The sequence below is a fragment of the Manduca sexta genome, chromosome 20 (genome assembly GCF_014839805.1).
Source record: "Manduca sexta isolate Smith_Timp_Sample1 chromosome 20, JHU_Msex_v1.0, whole genome shotgun sequence".
In the NCBI taxonomy this organism is placed as follows: Eukaryota; Metazoa; Arthropoda; class Insecta; order Lepidoptera; family Sphingidae; genus Manduca; species Manduca sexta.
Window position 1 is genome coordinate 15,293,243 of NC_051134.1, and position 21,616 is coordinate 15,314,858.

Consider the following 21,616-nt stretch of genomic DNA (forward strand, 5'->3'; position numbering starts at 1 on the left):
AACATCTACACTCAAAGATGCATCGCAGTAGAAACGAATATATTTGAATTTCTCCGCCTTTACTTCAGAGCTTTGGCAGATGACTAAGACGTCAACAGAGTCGTTAGTCACTTATGAAATTCTAGTATGCACCTTCTTTATTAATTGTATAACAGGTTTTACCGCTATATTGTTGTTTCAATGACATTTGTAGTGTAAATGTACTTTTTACTCTGAAAAACTTCAACGTAGAAGATAACTGCCCGATATCCGTTTATATATAAATATAAAAGGCGCCCATAAAATGTCTAATAAACTTAAATTATAATCGCCAGTAATACTGTAAAGCATATTTAAAAAAAATAAAAAGTCTAAGCAAGATGAAAAAATTATTCCACGTTTTTTTACAAAATTTTGTAGATGTGTCAGACGTGTACAATGTTCATATTCATCAGATGTCTGCTTCTACGTATTTTTTTTAATAGTAAAAATACTTCCACGTTAATTTAGTAAAGCAACAATATACTGTTACAACCTGTTATACAAACAATAAAAAAAGTTTCTTAGAAAGTACTTGACCCATAGGTAACAATTTTTTTACTAAATGTGCTCCCCTGTAAAATTGCGATTTTGCAAATGTTTTTTTCTACTATGCTGTCATCGAAATTTTTCTATGTGACTAATGGCGCAATATAAGCTCTTATCTAATTTGGAATAAACCATACGGGGTACAGCTTTTTAATTGAGTGATGTACTGACATTAACTGTGCCGTAACCAAGCTCCGACACTCATACGTAACCTTTCTACAATAATGAAAACTTTAACTTAAAAAATGAACATGTTTTAAAAGTATTACTAATAGGCCAATAGCACGTATTATTTCATTGTTCGCAAATAAAATATGCAACAATATAAGTAATTTTTAGACTCATATAAAGCATGCATACTGTCTGAAAGCTCGCTCGGAGGATGAGAAATTTTCAGAGTGCACAATACAAGCCGTAACGTTGCATAATATGGCGCGTGTTCAGCCAAAGTATTCGTTATGGTATTTGCTACACCTAGCCAACGAGGGCATACGTTTTTCGATATGACGCCGAACGTCAGGTGTTCATCTCATGACCCAAATATCAAAATCTATTTTAAAATTACAGCTTTAAGTTTCAAATAGGATCGGGACGGGTGATGTTATTTGAGCCGTTTTCAAATGGAGGAGGTGCGAGCCCTCCCTCTCGGTGCGAGCGTTGCCAACGGCGGAGAGCACTTGAGACTCTGGCGAGCAGATCTGAGCGGCGATATTCGCGAGCCAGGGGGTTCACTCGCTGCATCCCTTTTGCTCGCAGCAGCGCGCGGCGCTAGGCGGGCGGGAGGCATCCGCTCGGGGCCGCCGGCGTCACTCACGTCGTCTCGGTCTCCTCGGTCGTGTGTCCGAACCTCTCCTGTCCGCGACGTACGATCTCTCCCTACCGGTACTAACTCGAGCGTTCCGCGTCGAGACGCGACCATCCATAACACAAAACCCTAATATCGCGAAATACCCAAAATCAACAGATCTGTTGATCTTTTATTCATACGAGTTTACTTTCGGTTGCAAATTATTATTTCATCCTTTGAAAATATTCTTTGGAAAATTTCAAAAGTCTGTTCCGTGGATGAACTTTTAAAGTCGGTTCGAAAAAGGATTGTTGAGAGTGTGGAAGCTGCCGGCATTCTTCGAGCCGCTTTCCCTCGTTTTCATTTGCCAGGCATTAGGTGAGTACTTTACCTAACTTATAAAATCGCTTCGTTTCAAAATGATCTCTGAATGAATTTCCTCGGGCACCTTTAATCTGCACGAAAGATGATTGTAAAACAAACAGAACTCGGTGAATTTAATTATTTCTCTACCAGTTTAATTTTTACGGTGGGTAGTCTTAATTAAGTTTTTCAAATCTGCAACTGCGGACATTTCTTTTGTGCGGGGAAATCTTCTTAGTACTTGAGTGAATATTTATTTTATAATTTTATAAGCCCGCGAAATTTATTTATAAGTTCATATCAGTATATTTTAATTACGTATAATTTTTATTTTGAACTTTTTACATGCTTTGAGCAAAATTTATATAAGCTCTTTATATTATTAACATCGAGCATTTTTGTTATATTCAAATATAATAACAAATTAAGTTGTATGCATATTCACACTAACATTTTGGGACATATATTTATATGAACGAATTATTACGCTATATATTTATTTTTAAAATTCATTATGAAATGTTACAAATGTTCATTGTTACTTTTCATAGGCGGGTAGATATGACATTATTGCGATGTATTAGTATGCATGTACATTATTCTAAATGTATATCCTATTTAAAGCATTTTTAAAAAATATCAGTGATCCGTGACAATATTGAAAATATTAATAGTTATCAGTAAAATGGTAAATGATTTTGAAATTATAGTTCAAATGTAACTTTTATTGAGACTATATTTAAGTACTGTCCTTCCTGTTAGTCAATTAAGTAATTAGGCTGAGTAATTTGCGAACGGCTGAAAGTTACATTTGTAATTAGAAATAGAAATGGCCCTTTGGATCACAAATACTTGTAAACTCAGTAGCTAAAGCTGCTATGTGTTTAAGTCCCGCCAAAACTAACTTTCGCCTTTGATCTTAAGTAATAGGCGTCTCTTCAATATAACAGATCAAATAGTAGATAGAATATTTTAATGTAGTAGTTAATGTCTAATTGAAATATTTGTAGTAAAGACTGCTGACTGAATTGAATTTATTATTGTATAGGACATATTATTTTTTTACAACAAAAGAATTACTTATAATTGTTTTACTAAATTATATCTAAATAAAGGTTTATAATAACATCTAAGTACATTATATACCCATGCGTACGTCTACATTGATCCCACCTGGATTTACTTTAAAAATGTAACTGTTTACGTTGAAAATGTTTTAATGTCGAAAAATATATCACAAACTACAAATAGAAATGATACAAACGACAAACATATCTCACAACAGTCGGCAAACTCTTGCAGCGCATAAAATAAATATCCCGCAAACTTTCCCCTTTTAGGCTCTTTATAGTCTAAATTATATACGCCTGGGGGCAAAAATGGAGATACACACCACTATTGGGAGTAAAAGTTATCATAACTCACATGACCGCGACGGAGTTACATTATTTTCATATTTTATATTCCATTACTGAGAGAAGCGAGTATTCTAGTGAGTGCGTGTTGTGACCGCACTTTTCATAAGGCACATTGCTCAATACAATCTATTACCGGTGAGAAGAAAAATTACGAGTTCATGACATAGGTTTTTCTTCGACGCACGAATGGATGGAGCGGCCATGATGTATGTCTAAGGACTTAATGGTGTTTGCGTGGTTACTCTGCACTCTTTTAGTACAGTTGGTTGTAATAAAAATAAGTTTTTATGGGTGATTTGTGTATTTTATGACGTATTTTAGCGTAAATCTCCAGTTATGTTAAATAGCGTGAGATAGAAACTTTAAGAGCGGTATAACGTTACTTTAATGGTTTTCGCTACTGCACAATAACTTGACCTATATTCGTAATGGTCCGTCTTAAGTTTTTAATAATTTTAAAACCTAATTTAACACACATGTTATGTCCCCTGTCCTCAAGAACATAATACCGCAGTTCCGTCCTGCGATGTGATAGGAAACGAACTAAAAAAGCCAAATGATCATAATTTTTAGGTTGCCGTGCTAAATCAATCAGTAAATACCCGTTTAGGGAATGTGTATGTTTAATCTATACTTATAATAAATCTGTAGAGAGGTCAATTCTGTACATGAAATATATGTCCAAAATAACTATCAGGGGGTGATTAGGGATCGATACTGAAGCCAAAAATGCAATTAGTAAAATGTTTGTCTGTCTGTCTGTCTGTCTGTATAACCGTTATAGAAACAAAAACATCTCGACGGATTTTAACGAAACTTGGTACAATTATTTTTCATACTTACAGCTGGTTATAGTATACTTTTCATCACGCTACAATTAATAGGAGCAAAGCAGTGAAGGGAAATGTTGCGAAAACGGGAGAAGTTACTCCATTTTTTAAGCTTCCGTCGCGTGTGCAACCTTAATGGTTAAAGCTACACAGAAATCATGTATGACGGAAATGACCGGACAATCGGACCACCTGCATGCCACCATACATTAAAAAAACATCCCGACAAATTTGTCGCTCAATTGAGCACCTCCTCCAATTTTGAAGTCCGAAATCCACGCGGGCGAAGCTGCGGGCGGAAGCTAGTTAATAATATAATTTTAAAACAATATTATCATATTAAAATACAATTACATCATTAGCACGAAACAGCCATAAAATATTTCTCATTTCGATTAATTAATGTTTTAGGTTATCATTATTTTCATTTATCTTTATTACTATTTAATGTTAAATACAATTATAAAAAAAACAACAACATAAAATATACAGAAATATAAAAGTATTCAATTCGAACGTAAATTATTTCGATGTTTTATTTATTTTCTTCAATAGAACATAAATTAAAAATTACCGTAACAAAAACGACAAATAATAGATAACAATATATAAAACTCTTCAAAGCTAATTTATATTTTTATTTACCTCAATAGATCCAGTTTTTCCATAGATTTCTTTGTTGCTTCATGATTTCTCGCCGTCAGTTAAAGCGCATCTGACGGGTATCCAGCAAATGTCAGGGCTAGAATAACTGGTATGGCGAGTCAGAGAGCGGTGAAACGCGCTACCGTGAAACGAAAGCCGAAGACTCCATCTAACAGTTGTTTCAACTCGGTAAACTTTACTTCCAGGTGCCGGCTTTACTTCGGAAGAGACTCATTTCGACAAATAAGTACAAGCTATTAGCAAATGGTGGAACTCTGTTAAGGAATTCATTTAATCTTGTTAGGTTTTGTGTGAGACATTGAAGTTTAAATATTTGCGAGATTTGTAAAGTGAGAATGTTTTCCACGCTTATCTGATAGAGAATAATCTCTTTACCTTTTCTGAAAAACTAGATCATATTCACACCTCCAAATGTAAAGTTTTATAAGAAAATATAACCAACACATTACAGACATTTTCAGGTTATTTTCTACAAATTCTAAGAAATTCGTTGTTTAGAAATTTGACAGAAATGCTTTGCTATATTTAATGGTAAATTTAAATTACAGTTAACTTTTGTGTACTAATATTTAAAAGGTGTAATAGCTTATTAAATGATTAATTAATTATATATAGCTTTTGCTCACGGCTCCGTCTATGCCCATTCCCGAGTTAAAATTAACCTATAGAATTGAAATTTAATGTCAGTGCCCTATAAGAGTAAGAATATTAAATACTCGGTTAAGTAATATGAGTTCATCCATTAGAAATATAAAAAAATCTAATGTTTTCTCGTAATTAAATAAAAAAAAATGTATGAGATGAAAATTAGTAAAAAAAAATAAGAAAGTCCAAACTATTTTTGTTAGTGCTTATCAAAGGCAATTTAAACGTGAATTTGTTTTTTTAAGCTACTAAGTAATTGTTACAAAAAATGACTTAACCAAAACATGCAAATGATATCAATATATTACTGACGTTAATATGCTTTAATCATTCAAGGAACAAACTGTGTTTCTCAGTCAGTAAATAATTCTTAAAAAAATTAAAATGATGAAACGCCAGGGAAATATACTTTGCGGATAAATGTATCCATTAGGTGAGCTCGGGACAATTTAATCCTTCGTTCGATGAAGTCCCAACCATCATACTGCGACTTCACGTTGCTTCATCCGCGTATATTTGACCCACAGATTTCCGTAAATCACCAGAAATGGTATATTGATCTAATACTTTTCCAATAAAAATGTGATATTATCTTTCAATACGTTTGCCAGTTAGATTATTTTTTATATTAAATTTAACAATAATATTATAATACGTTAATCAGTCCATACCATACTGATTGTTGTGTTTTTGGTGCCCAGCGAGGAATAACATGACATACAAATATTTAAGTAACATAATAAAAACAGCAGATAAAATAAATACGTTATAGTTCAATTGTTTGATTTTGATAATTTAAATTGTAATCGTTCCTATTAAACAGTTTGAGAACATAAACAAAAAAGTGGTAAAAAAAAAAGTTTTATGTCTAACATTCAAGTGAATATAAGAAATAATTATCTAATTTAAATTTTCCTGAGTACTGGTGCAATATATTCGTCTTTGTCTCGTGAAAACATTTTAGTGAACTGCACTTTAAGCATTACAATAATTAGGAATTAAGTTTTTTCTCGACTGAAGACTGTCTCTGTATTGTAGTTGTATTACGGTTGCAGTATTAAGGTCTCGGATTCGTCCCGAGGTCGTATAAAGTGATATTGCTTTTTCTAGTCAGTATTAAGCCAGTGTTTAAAATTTGGGGCCCCTTCATAGGACACGATGCGCACTGTGAATTGTGGTTGCACAATTTGCGCTTCTGCCTACCTTTTGGATATAAATGACGCGCGTGTTGTGTGTGTAAGTTTCTTTTAAAGCATAAAGAGAGCCCTATTAGTATTTTATCCCAGAATAAATAAGATTGTTGGCCAGTTTATTAGAAGTAAAAAAAAAATTACTATTACTTTTATCAATCTTTTATCATCTCTTAAATAAGCGACGTTTGTATTATGGCAAATATTAATATTATGTATTTTGCTTTAGCTGTTCCTTTTACTTTACGTGAAGAAACTGCCTATACATGTATTGTAATTAAATACCTTACTAGTTTTGTAAAGAGTTACTCTGGAGTTTCTTACTAGTTCTTCTCTAGGGATATTGTTTTCGAACTAGGCGATAGTTAAACATTTACTAAACCGAGTAACTACTTAATCTATCAATATAGATGTTGTTAAAACTTTGTAATATTCTTACTGCTGTAGAACGGGTTTGTTCTTTTTATTTTATTTCATTATCTGCCACTGTGATATGATACGAGGTTCTCGTATCATATCACAGTGGCAGATCCATTAGGATCTTCAGATCTAGGTTTTTAACCTGCATGATGTTTTAGGTGAAGTTAGTTGGCTCAACCTGATTTTAATTAGCTCATGTTCAGAATATATAAAAACTATATACGCCTACACCAAATGACAGATTAAGTATTTCTCCTTCCTCACTTATAAATTCAGACTCTATATCTCTTGGACTTGGTCTTTCCCGAAGATAAACTAGTATGACATTTCCTAGATGCTTTTTTATAAATTAAATGTTTATTTAAACTATACAAGCCTAAGTAATACTTAGTTGCATTAGACATTGATCCGCGCTACTTTTATACATAGACAAGTATTTTATCGGAATATAAAATTAGAATGTATTATACCAACGACAAGGGTGGCTCGCAGGTGTCTACGACTTTCATCGAAACGTTATTTTAGCAATGATTACCATGATTTATTCAAGCGTGATTTTATTGAAAACAAATTACCATTTTATACGTTAAGGGCATCTACAATTAATTTAAAAGCCCTTTGAAAAATTATGGCCGTTTACATTTCCCTTTTAGTTGATTTGTTATTGAGGTTACCTATTTGTTATGGATAAATACGTATTACTTACAGTTTCACTATTCAGTAGTGACAGGAACTGATCTAATACGATATTCATGGAAACAATTTATGTGTATTCGCTTACTTTCGTTTACCGATGTTTGACGTGAAACAAAATAATTGGCAAGAAACTTACTGTCTTAGTATATTTAACATAATATTTTAGTGTGGCATCTTATACATGTCTAAAACTCTTAATTAAGAATTATCTTAACACGTTCCGCATAGGTTGTATTATAAACAGTTTCGGAAACTATATAAAAATACCCAAAAATAATTGTATACCAAGATATGTTCTAAGTACATTGTTCGCGAATATGTTATCTGTTGAACTTTGCTTTCCATAACTGTATCGATACAGTTTGCCAGTGTCAACAACCTGGTCTAGCAAGGGCTTCCTGAACCGGTTCTCAAGTCCCGACAAGCTGCGGTGGTTGGGAGGGGGCGTAATCCTTGGGAGCAAAGACCTATCCCGTTGCTTACATATTAATGTTAAATACACAACATAAACCGATTTATTAATGTAAGTCGGTATCAAGTGGTCGAAATTCAACTATCGACTTTCATAAATTTGTAATACATATACTTAGATAAATTTTATTTTTCAGCATACCTTCTTTATATAAACTTTAATGATGCCAATTCATATACTTCTCTGTGAGGGAGATGTAAGGACATTTACAAAATCTTTTCGTCAACTGCAAAACCCATACTTTATCAACGAAAGTTAAACAAAATATATCTACATATTATAATGTGAAGAACAAAACTTACCCCGTTAAAAAAATGTGTTTTGCGGTTGGTGTAAAATTGATGTATAAGAGTATAATATTATTGTTAATAAAATTGTAAGTCTTTGTGTGGTATCGAGGCGGGACTGTAATCGACTGCCAGTTAGATCTTGAGTTCAATTCTAGTGTACGCGTCACTCACTTGTCAAAGTTGTCTATGTAATCTTTTCAACTATAGTGAAATTAATGTTACCTACTTTAATGATTTTGGAAAATATGGAGGAAAGCCTTCTTAATCATTGGCAGTAAGCCCAGTAACAGACATAGTATTATTATTACACGAATTGAATACTTCAATATCTTTATTCAATTAGAGCCGTAATAAACACCGCTGATTAATTCTCAAAATTTATTTAACGCAATTAATTAAAAATGGTGCTAGATTGAGCTATTTATCCAACAACGCCACCAAATATCGGTTAATTGTTAATGGGCAGCAAAACAGCTTGATGTCGGACATCCATCACGAAATTAAATGATACAACCGAATTAAGTATTCGTTACATTGCAAAGGATACTGCATGATGTGTACAAAGGAATCACGACGGCAATGCTATCATTTGTAAAGCTCAGGGCATGACACATCCCACCACTCGCCACCATATCCGGTTATTGACGAGAGTCTACTTTCAGAGGGAAACATGTAGTTACCATTTGTTATGTGCTGTACTGATTCGATTTAAGGCTACAGAATTCAGTTTCATGCGATACTACGAACTCTTTCAAGAGCCATACTGAAACATGTTATAGCAAACAAGGGGATGTGTGACCGCCGAAGCGTTGCAAGAGACGTGTTAATCATAAAGATTCGAGCGGTGGAATGGAATTTAATAACGTTTTACCGTTATTTATGCCACAATGGGTTTATTCGTTTGAATACGTATATTTTGCTTGGTTTTGAAAACATAATGATATTTTACTATAAACAACATATATGTATTAAATGTATGTTTATTTATGCAGAGGGCAATCGATATAAGAGAAGTGTTATTATTAAATATTTTTCCCATGGAAAATTAAAAATTTCCTTTGCTTGAGGCTTCGCCCTAAATTTGATTTATTGAGCTACAGAATATCGGAAGTATCGGAAGCAAGGATTTTTCAATGCCCAGAAGAGCATGTTGAAACGTTAAGCGATGCATTTGCCAAGTAATAAATTCATAAACGTCGAACGTGAAATATTAATAAACATTTAATCGAGAATTATTGAGCTGGTTTATTCAATTTAGAAATAAAATTTGTCTGTGATGCGTGTGATGGATCCGACAATGCATTCAATGACCACACTCGGCATTATGAATTATTAAAATGTGGCCCCGGCGAAATCATTGTCCAGAATATTCGGAACAAAAACTACGATTGAAAATAACCGTGTTTCCGCATGAACAAGGCGAATATTGCATTTTCGCTCGGATGACGTGTCAACTGCATTTTAAATAACTTAGTGGACTTCGGGCCGGCATCCCGTATTGATTTGAGGTATTTTCGGTAAGTGGAACTTTTCGGTGTGTGTGTGTAGACTAAAGCGGGATAACTCCGCTGAATTATATTTAACTTCGATGGATTTAGATTATGAAAATATTGTAATTGTAAAAAAGGTTGCAGTACCTACATCATTCACTTAACACTTTAGTTAGGAAACAATAAATTTATTTCCATTTAATATTCATGGTTGGTTAATCTAAATAACAGAAAATCAGGTTGTTTCAAAAAGAAGCTTCGTTTTGTTTTACCTATATTACTTTCGTTGCAGAAATGGTCTCACAAAGAAATGCTTACTTCGTTGATGAGATTTGATTTGGTCGAAAAGCGCATTTTGTACAGTTAAGAATAAAATTGGCATATTTTTATTTTGTTTTACCTATATTATTACATAATAATATACATATGAAAGTTGCATATTACAAGGAGGGCTCTTTCAGTACGTACAAAAATACCTACATTAAATAAAAAAATAAACCTACATTTTGTATAATTTTAAAATTACTTAAACATATTTCAAAACCCATTATATCATGTATTACTTTCATAACATTTTAATTATGTAGATAAACTTGAAGTATTCACTATTCAGTATCTGGTGAAAAGTTTGTACCGAAAGTTAGCAATCTCGTTTCGTAAACACTACAACTTTCAAATATCGGATGCCGTAAATTGAACACAAACACAAATGTTATTATTATCTCATATTTGATAACGATAATGTTCAGTGTTTTATTTATTTTACAGTGTGTTTGTTTTCAGCAGTTTAATATGGTTTATTATACTGTGATACTTTTATAAAATCATTCGGTTTTGTCGTGTAGCGAGTACTTTCGTCAGCTGTCAATCAGCCACGCTCGGCTGGCTCTGCTCCCTTCAAAATGAGGCCTCGGTTTGCGCATCACTGCCACGTTGGGATCGAATTTGCCCCAAAACGGAAGCGATATAACTTCGAATACAGAATTGTTATAAAAATATGGTTTAAAAATATTATTCTTAACGCATCTGTTAATATGGTTCGTTTATGTTATTGCTTATACTTTTTATACAACAAATTTCTAATTCCTGAGTTTTGTCAGAAAAATAGTCATTAAAACCTGGGACTAACAATTCTATTGTTGCTTAAGAGGGAGATAGTCCTCCAATCCAGCTAACGTTCCTACTTGAGGCTAGATCTTTGACTAGTGTGTCTTCTGACAAAATTATGTAGTCAGACCTTTCTAAAGTAAACGAAAGGTGGACACACGACCTGCAAAAGGTCTCAGGAAATCGCTGGATTCAGGCCCTCTCCTAACAGTTTCATTTGGAAATCTTTAGGGAAGGCTAGGAGAGAAGGTTTAGAAGTGGACTAGGTAGCTGATGATAATGATGAAGAATCTTTCCTAGTCCCATATAATAGGACAGCGCAAAGATCAGGCACACTATTGAAACGCTGGATAATCCTGAATACGAGTAATTACATAAGCCTAAAGGGATAAGCGTATTATAATCATAATAATAGACCTGCTTTTATCACGTACTAACTAAAACTATTGAACAAATATGACTAACGATTGTTTGTACGTGCGTACAGGTTGTTATCTAGTTGGTTATAAATGTTCACAGCAGCCAGTCAGATGGCTGCAATCACAGGGGAGTTTTTATTAACTGTTAACAAACTATAGCTTTTAGAGAGAGATTACAGCACTCACAATAAATGCTTTAGCGGACAAAACGGATTTTGAACCGATTCGATATTTTTGATGTTCGGCTCGAGCGCTATTACAATGATTACTATTTTGTACGTCCTCGTTGTGTGATGTATCTGATATTAATTTAATTACGTTGAAGGAGGTTCAAATAGATTCTATTAGGTATATATAATAAATATTATACTCTTTTATCACTGTTTTGCCTTACATTTCATTATGAAGTTGTTGTCTAATAACTCTCAAAGACAAATAAAAATGAAGTCGTTAATTAAAAACCTCCGACGCAAAAAACCGTTTATAAATTCGGCGACATAGTTTTATAGACGAAGAATAATTTATGTTATTTTTAAATATCCCAATGATTTTTAAGTTTCTCGCGGCATTTTACTTATTTGGTGATACAGTTTTGATGTCAGGATATTTTTTATATAAAGTTACCAAATCAATGAAATTATAATATAGGTACAAACGTTTCATTGTACGGAGACAGGCTGGAGACTGTTTTATCTGTAATGAACCAGCTCGACCGAGGTGATAACAGTGGCTTAAGTGGAAATATATTGCTCAAGGACTTCTATATTCTTTTACACTATCGGTGATATTTGAATAATTCTATACATATGCGATATGCCGCAAGTCATGCAGACTACAAAATTGCAGAAGTCAGCGTATTGTGGCTGTCTACGCGTTAAAAATTGCTTGCGGGAGATAAATTGTTTCACAAGTTTTCTTGCTAATCTAAACTGCGTTTTACAGAAAGCCAGCCCAACTGTCAACTTTGCTGTTGAGTTCATGGCAACGCATTCTCATTGCTCGGTGTTGTAGGTTTCCGTCGGTAGCGACTTTTGAACAACGAGTAACCCTCATAATCCTACCGTGTTATAAAAATAAACTCAACAATTTGCAACCAATTGTACTTTTTAACTTTACGTGCTTGTGAGCAAATAAATCAGTCGAGATGAAGCAATTTACTTTTCAGGGCCCTTATTCTGTATGTTAGTGTAAACGCGTAACTCGGCCGTGTCATGTTATCTTCGAGAAATGTACGTGGAATGGTATTCTGTAAGCCAAATTTCTATAGTCCTAAACATGATGCATTGTGTTACGTGCTTGTTACACACTGTTTAAATAACGTGCGGAATAGAGAATAAGGCCCCAGGGCAGTTTTATTTTGTGCGAAGTAATATTTTATATTTATGAATAATGTTATAAACACTCTGCTTAAATAAAAAGTCGTTGGTTATGTATCCTTTATATACCGCCATTTTCAATAAGCAACCACATTACTTTTTCCGACCTAACGCGAAAATGTACCAACTAAAGCAAAGTTTTGAAAACGGCTGACTGTGACGGAGTTATAGGTTGCTTCTCATTGTGAAGTTCAGTGAGGTATCTATAAATTATTCAATATTAAATACCTCGATACTTGTTTTCTTAGTTACTGCTCACTATTATTACCCGTTTCTTCAGTACCGACAGTAAAATAATTACCAAATTACGTGACAAATATAATTGAAGAGAAGACATATAAAAATTAAATACTAATAATTAAATATCAGTTCCTACAATAGTTAAAGAAGTATTAATAACACACAAGGGTAGAAAAGTGTTTGTACTTACTTCAACGCTAATCAAAGCATTACATTATAAGCTATACGTAACCACAAAAAAAATATAATGATTTTATTTCCTATTCTATGCTACTCAAATCAAAGGTAAAGATCAAAGGCCTGGTCTGGTTAACAAGGGTTCTTTCTTTATGGATCCCCAAAAAAGTCGACGAACGTTGATTACACAAATCAAAAATAAATGTTTGTTGTATCGACTTTTGTGAAGACATGATTTTTCTGATATAAAATTTATATTTGAATTCGAATGGGGCGACAAAAATGCTTCCACTTACCTCCATGTTCTTTACGATTTCAAGCGGAAGATTAAAAGGCTGGTAACTTTTACGATCTATTCATATGAAATGAGCTCACCTGAGTTACCCTATTGATATTATAATGATGAAAAATTTCATGAAATGTTTTCCGTTTGTAATATTCTAATGTTAACATACATAATGAGAAATTTATAAATACTGATATGTGTATTAATGACTACTTGCAGTATAAAAATAACTCAATATTGTATAATATTATTCCTTTTGGATTACACGGATTCCTGCTATTATTGAGCATAATAGCCGGCGGCAAAATGGCTTACAATGAATAATGGCTTAGAAAATAAAGGATGATATTATACGTGACTGGTTATATTTATGTAGTAATATAAATTCAAAGAGAAACTTGTATTAATTAATATATATTATATGAGTAGAAATTATAAACGCAAATCTAAAATATATTTGCATGCAACCGGCATTTTGACTCAGATGTACCCGTGGCACAATTAAAGCAGAACGGAAAGAATAGAAAGGGGGCTTTTGTTTGGCCTTGCGGCGATCTCACTGACAGAACGAAACACTACTGTAAATATGTTATTTGCTGAAGTATCAACAGATATCAGATTTGCAGATTTTTTGTGTTAGTCGAGCCAAGTCATTCGTGCCAAATCTACAGCATGGCTGTATATAGACAAATCCATGAGTACCAACCTACTTATATATTATACATCACATTCATTTCAATAACTTCCAACAATAAGGTTATAGTACTCATAAATGTTTTGCTTCATTATGCACAGTACTTTACATAATGTTTTAATAATATAGTCAGGAATTTTCTTTCAATAATAATTATAATAAGTAGACTTGTACTTGACGAAAACATTAATTAGGATTCCATCATATAACATCCAAATAATCCCGGTACAATCCTTAATATAAATCCCTACTAATAGTAATAAGGATACAGGCCTTTCGTTGTCGGATTTTTCCTCAATACCCTTACTATAGAGTCAAGGGTTTTCTTATTTACCTAACATACAATACATCTATTGACCAGAAAATATCCAATCTATAGTTATTGAACAAAATATATGAATACTCATGTCAGATGAGAAATGTATGTGGTTTAGACAAAGTTAGAAGACATTGTTAACTTTGAGGTGTTTAGTCTAACTAAACAATTAGTTTACCGACCTATGCATATAACGCATGTATTCGTTTCAGACACATTGTACTTACGTGTTAAAATTACCTAACTTTGTTATGAAGCTAGTTTACAATTAAATACAGTGGAATATGATTAACCGCACAGGAATGTATTTCGTTTAGTATATAATTAGTTTCTTCATTAGTGACACAGCTTACATGTAGTTATGCTAATGAACTATTATACGATTCCGACGGAGATATGATTGATTATCTCTGTCGCATACACTGTATCTATTGGGAATCAATTACGCCAAACAAAACATCCGCTTTGGTGAACATACATGTTGTTGTGTGATTGATTCATATAATACCAATAATAACAACAATTAAATTTACTACTATTTCAACTAATTAAAATTTTAAAGAAATCTTTAAAAAACAATTGCATCATTATCTATATATATATATATATATATATATATATATATATATATATATATATATATATATATAAAAGAAAAGGAAGTGGTGTGTTAGTTACACTATTTATAACTCAAGTACGGATAAACCGATTTGGCTGAAAATTGGTGGAGAGGTAGCTTAGAACCAGGAGACGGACATAGGGTACTTTTTATCCCGTTCCCACGGGAACGGGACGTGTCATAAAGACGTGGTATAAGAAAGCAAAATTTGGTATGGAGATAGTATAACACCCTGGGAAGGTTATAGGCTACTATCCTGGAAAAATATATAGTGGGACTTTTATCCCGGAAAACTCCTTCACGCGGGCGAAGACGCGAGCAAAAGCTAGTATATTATAAAACAAAGTCCCCCCCGCGTCTATCATAACGAGATAAACTATCAAACGGATTTCGATAATATTTTGTATGAAGATAGTTTGAGACCCAGAGAAGAACAGGCTACTTTCAGGAAAATATAGTGGAATTATTATCTCGGATAAACTCTTTCACGCAGGCCAAACCGCGCGCAAACGCTTGCTTTATATAAATACAAAATATTCATTGAAGTATGTTAAACCTTTTTTTATGCTGAGATCTAGTATGTTTTATAACCTTCATCACATATTTAAAAGTCGACAACGACAAATCAGATTTCAATGTTATTCGATTCGACCTAAAGTAAATAAATAAAAACTTGAGCGCGCTTTTCTTCCTTTCAGTGACACTATTATTGCAGTAGTTTCTAATGTCAATATGCACCGGCTCTAGGGTTCCGAGCTGGAGATCTCAATATCGCAGTGAGCGACGGACGGCGGCGCGTCGCGTTCTGTCACCGTTGTCACCACGTCAAATGGATTTCGTTGTTTCCTAATGTCGCGTCTGTTTAAACGTTTTGTACATTTTCATTACAATTGAAAAATATTTGAAGGATTATGGTGATTAATTAATCCGCAATTGTATGTTAGAATATTTTAAATGGTTCATCGTAATTCGACTCAAACAAAGGTTTCATGTGTTTATCAAACAAAATAACTTACGATCACATAAAACCCAGATTCAAAAATAAATATATGCGAATGATACAAACATTTTGATTTAGTGCGGGGATTCTGCACGGCCTCTTGTTTCACGCCCGGCTCATCACCCTTGCGTCAGGAAGGCTCTTAGATGTAAGTGAGCAGAAAGAAATATGTATACCTTATATTTTATAGAAAATATAAGAGCTAATAAGGCCGATGAATTTTATTCTCAATTGTTAGACAAATGTAAATGGATGGTATAATTGATTATAGCTTCAGACAGTAAACACTGGAGTTTATAACAAAATCGATTTCTAAATAAAATACTTATATAAATAACTACGCAATTTGGAAATCAGTAAGATAAATTTGCTTTATAGTATTTTAAAACTAATTATCGAAAGTTTTCTATTTTACATTATTTGTAATTATAAAGCATATTATTCAATTAAGCCTTACGTGCACATTTCTATTTTTCATTCTCAATGCAAAGTAAAATTCATAAGTGCTGTTTTTAAGCCTCCCGATTTGCATTGTTGCTTTTCAATAGAGAAGTCGATGGTTTATCTATTAGTCTACGACAGCTCACATTCACAATAAAATTCGAATTTTCTAGAAATTCATCGAACCACTCTATTCGAATGACAGGAGACGACCGCTTCTCTGTCGAGTGTTTGAACTTGATATAAATCGAACCATCGAATGACGGCTCTGTTAGGTTGCGATTATTTTTATTGGAATATTAAAAAATGAAATTTCTGCGAGGTCATATACAAAAATATACATTTATGTATACATGCGGTGTTTTTGATATCGGTGCCAATAAATTTGTGTTCTGTTCACATCATATAATAATTTTATAAATAAATTGTTTGTAGGAAGAAATGGTTATTAAAATGTGTTTAAAGCGGATGGCGGCAAGCGGTAGAAAAAATGGCTATGTCAAGAATAACAACTTTATCTGGTTTCATCCAATCATTCATTCGATCTTGTAATTACAATAAGATGGTCAACTTTATACGATGCCGCAATTAGAATTGTTTATGCCAACAATCCCATGCAAATTATAGCAGATATATCATGTTTGTGCATGTTAAATTGGTTTCAATGAGTAATTGGATTACAGATGGTGACAAAGGTTTGATGATTGAACGGGAAGGTGACTATACAAACGTAGCTTAAGACTATACATACTTAGACGCATGAAGTTAGACCTCACTAGATAAATTGCTTAGTTAATAGTGGCAAAATAAAAAATGAATAAAAAAACATAAATCAGAATTTAATGACAAAACATGATAATGTAACTACAAAGCTTTAAATATTATATACAAACCTACTCTTAATATAACTTAGAACCGTTAAGTAAATTAAAATCTTCTAAAATCGGAGAAATAAGTAGTAAGTAAATATAAGGGGAAGTTGAAAACTCAAAACTGCCTCGGTGGCGTAGTTGTATTGCACGTCCGGTACAATAGCGCTCTGAGGTCCTGGGTTCGAATCCCGGGTCGGGCAAAGTGATATTTGGGTTTTTCTGCTCAGTATCAGCCCGGAGTCTGGAATTTGTGCCCGATATGGCGATAGGCTCGCCCCTATCACATCATGGGACGGAACATACTTGGCGAAAAGTGGGTGCCCTAGTTGCGCCTCTGCATACCCCTTCGGGGATAAAATGCGTGATGTTATGATGTTATGTTATGAAAACTCAAAAAACTGAACAGAAGGCTACTTCTGAATATAAACAAGAATCTTTCTTATGTATTGGAAAATTAAAAACCAATTATAACATGTATATTATTTTAACCTTTTAAGAGATAGTATATTAGTTCACTTTTTTTTTTAAATTAAATAGCCATAGCGTACAAAACAATTTATAAAATATATTTTCCTTTTGATGTCTGATAGCACGTTACTAACGCGATCGGCAGGAGAGACGAACATTGGGTGGCTTCGTTATAGCAAGTGGCTTATGCTTCACTTGTTCCGCCGCTCTGATTTGTTTTGATATGAAATGTGAAGGGGACAGACGGCAATAGATACGATTATTGCTGCAGACCATTGCTGAATGCTAAATAATATTGTACTTATATATCTATTTCTTTAAGTTCAAAATAAATTTGTTCACTTCAATTACAGGATTTTTGTATGATTGCCTAACAAGTATGTTAAACTAAATGTGAAATGTTTTAAATGCTTTACTATTTGAGATATGGACATCTCAAGCTAAATACAGTTCAGAATAATAAAAAAATACATGGTTAAAAATATTATTTATTGACGATGATTTTACTTATTAATTATGAGTTTTCGTTTTCATACTTATGTACTAATAAAGCAAGATAACGATAACCTACCAATTTTCCTCTATGTAATTATCGTGATATATCTGTAAAACGTCGTTTTCTGAGATAAATGATAAAATTCTTACATTAAAGTACAATCAGATAGCGTAACTGTCCTCTCAAGACCATTCATCTAACGTCTAGATTTCATCAGTCGCTTTGTGAAGAAGTAAAACCTATGAAACTCTTTAAAGTAGAGTCTACAGACGGTTACATAATTATTTTTTTAAGAATATCATAGAAAATTGTAACATACGAATTTAAAATTATGCATTAAGTATTTATTTAAATAGAACATGTAATTAATCATGTATAACTATAAAATTTATTTATGGCGCTACAGCCATATCCAATAAAATACATAAAATCTAATTGTATTATATCTAAGTGATAAGCTCTAAAATATCTGTAGATCGAATGTTATATAGTACTTACAGGAGCGGGGATACGATTGAAAAACATCAGGTAATAAAAATAAAAATTTTGTATTATTACATTTTCGGTGTTATTTACTTTTTAGATAGAAGTCACAGCATTCGTCGCATTGTTAAAACATACTTAAATGAAATATGCCAAAGTTTTATTTCGAATAATTTTTAATACCTTACAATTACTTAAATCTCGATATAACTGTATAGATCTGTATATGTATTTATTAGACAGCTTCAATCAAAAGGGAGTCAATTCGTTTTGTCAACAAACAGCAATTTATATTTCAATTTAATTTAAATGTATGTAGATTAGTTCTACTTTGATTTAAGGGACCTTCGTGACACCGATTTTAGCGTCTGTCGAGTAGGATTACTTCAGGTGAACATTAAATAGGGTTGCTATTTGAGGAGTACCAGTGATGACGATATCTCAGTGAAAGAAACAAGACCTTTAATGATTGATTCATTTTATTCAAATGTAAGTCGCCCGAGTAAATTTCATAGAATTTGGTTAATAAGTTTTCTTACAATTTACAAATAATTATGAATTTCTCCGACATTAATTTCAAAACAGACGATTAAAACATCCAATAAAACTGACAATCACCGAACGAAATTAGCAAACAACATTAATTTTGATTCTATTACATAGAATGTTACGATAGACGACATTAATAAGCGCTGTCAAAATAACTCCTCCGAGTTTCGCGAATTCGTAACATTGGATCAATTTGTGCTGAAACGATTTAGTTTATAAACTGGTTAATATTATCGCGTTGCGTTTGATGTTTCGTGAGGTTTATTGTTTATTAGCTGACGATTATGGAAATGCGTGCACAATTTAATAATAAATATCTATATAGGTTACTTTAACGATATGAAGGTAAATATCGGGAAAACTGCATACCTGAGTAGTTCCCTATAAGAGTTTCGTGGGTATGTGAAGCTTGTCAATCCGGGCTAGGCCAGTGTGGTGGACAAAGGCCTTATCTCTCTCAGTAGTAGAGAAAGCAGTGGGACAATCACCTCTTGGTCACTTTCTCACTTGTAATATTTTGAAAAACAATGATAGGGGCAATCACTTTTTTTACTATTATGTAAAATTTATGAAATCTTATAAAATATTGCATTTCATAAAAATCTTAATATTAAGATTATTTTCAATAGCGAAATGCGTATAACATTTATATTACGCACTTTTCCTATTTTTTTTAATGTAGAAAGCTTTTCTTTTATTTGCTATATTTATTAATTTACTAAACGAGGACTGGGTAATGTTTGTTATTACAACGATTGGTAGAAAAACCAAACACATTTTTCCTTATTTTATTATTACGTAATTATATATTTATCACTTTATAGAGAGTTTTAAAAATTAAAGTGACAACGCAATAGGCATTGGTAACGCTACATATTATAAAAGGCAAATAATTTACAAAAAAGTTTTATCCTTGGCGTATTAATTTTAAAACAAAATCGTGGCAGGTGAACGGTTGCACAAACCGACCCATGTCAAACCCTGGTTTGCAGATGACGTGGAATTTAAAATAAATTAAAGTACTTTAACATAAAATGAGGTATCAGTTGAGAACATCACCCAGTTACCTTGGGGAAACTAATGACACTCTACACCTTTGTGGAGAGCGCCTCGCCACTTCACATGCATATGAAGGCGTTTTATAGGTCTTCAACCTGTCAGCACAAAATAAAGAGCTCAACGCTGTTATTGGTAATTTTTCCTTTCTTGCTCATTTAGATTTTGCTGTTTAGAATGTTAACAGATACTTATCTATACATATGCACAATCAACTATATTAATATTAGTATATGAAATCAATTAGTACAATTAATTTATTACAACATGTTTTTGCGATACATGCAAATATTTATTGATTCATGGGAGAATTCATACTCGCCATTGCATCTTAGCTAATTATGTTAATTAAGTTAAGATCATAAATCATATAATAAGTAAAATAGTCCTCTAAAAAAGCGCAAACAGGTCATAATGAACGTCCATAATATTTTTAACACACCACATTTATAAATTAACTTTCTAGTATGAATACTCGTCAAATGGCCGTTTTCATACGTCATATGCCCTAACTGCTAACAACATTTGCAATATTAATTATGCGAGCGGCCCGCCAGCTTGATGTTCCCGGTAATAACAGACAATTCGGGATAGCATTGGGATTAAACAATATGTCCACCATCACTATTTAATGAGTGCGTGTGAGTATATAACAATTCACGTGTAACATTTTCAACCATGTCAACATAACATTACTGATGCAGTAGTTTCAGTAATCCACATATTAATTTAAATTATCTAAAATACATTTATGCACCAGTGCTTTAGCTTTTATTTGTTAAAATTTGCAAACTTTCTCATTTGTCATTTTGCGAGTAAATATCTATTTCTCATGTCGCCATAAATGATGTATTACTTATTTATTATTTGTTTCTATAGTGTGACCTATATAATCGCTGAAAATGTAAGCATTGACGCAATGAGTACGACCGTAAGTAAAAAGTATTTTTTTTATTGAACACAAAGCGAAACATGAGCAATGAAACTATTTTTGTGAAAAAAAATCTAAATTTCTTCATCGTCGAGAATTGAACTCTTTACACGCTACTATTAAGCTAATAATCCGACTAAACAATGTGTTTAATGTATTCTCCATTTTTTTTATGAAAACGACGATGACACCCCAAAATCAAGATATACTTTGTCAATTTTGGAGTTGATCCAAAGTAAATTACTTACTTTA

At 32.7% G+C, this 21,616-nt stretch overlaps 1 protein-coding gene across 1 annotated transcript in view; it reads left to right on the top strand.

The window, feature by feature from the left end:
• Positions 1 to 1,363: 1,363 nt before the first annotated feature.
• Positions 1,364 to 21,616, top strand: part of LOC115449236 (poly(rC)-binding protein 3) — a 152,324-nt gene continuing 132,071 nt past the window's right edge. The window contains exon 1 of the mRNA XM_037440823.1: positions 1,364 to 1,732. The gene's annotated coding sequence lies outside the window, so the exon portion shown is untranslated. The remainder of the gene's footprint in view (positions 1,733 to 21,616) is intronic.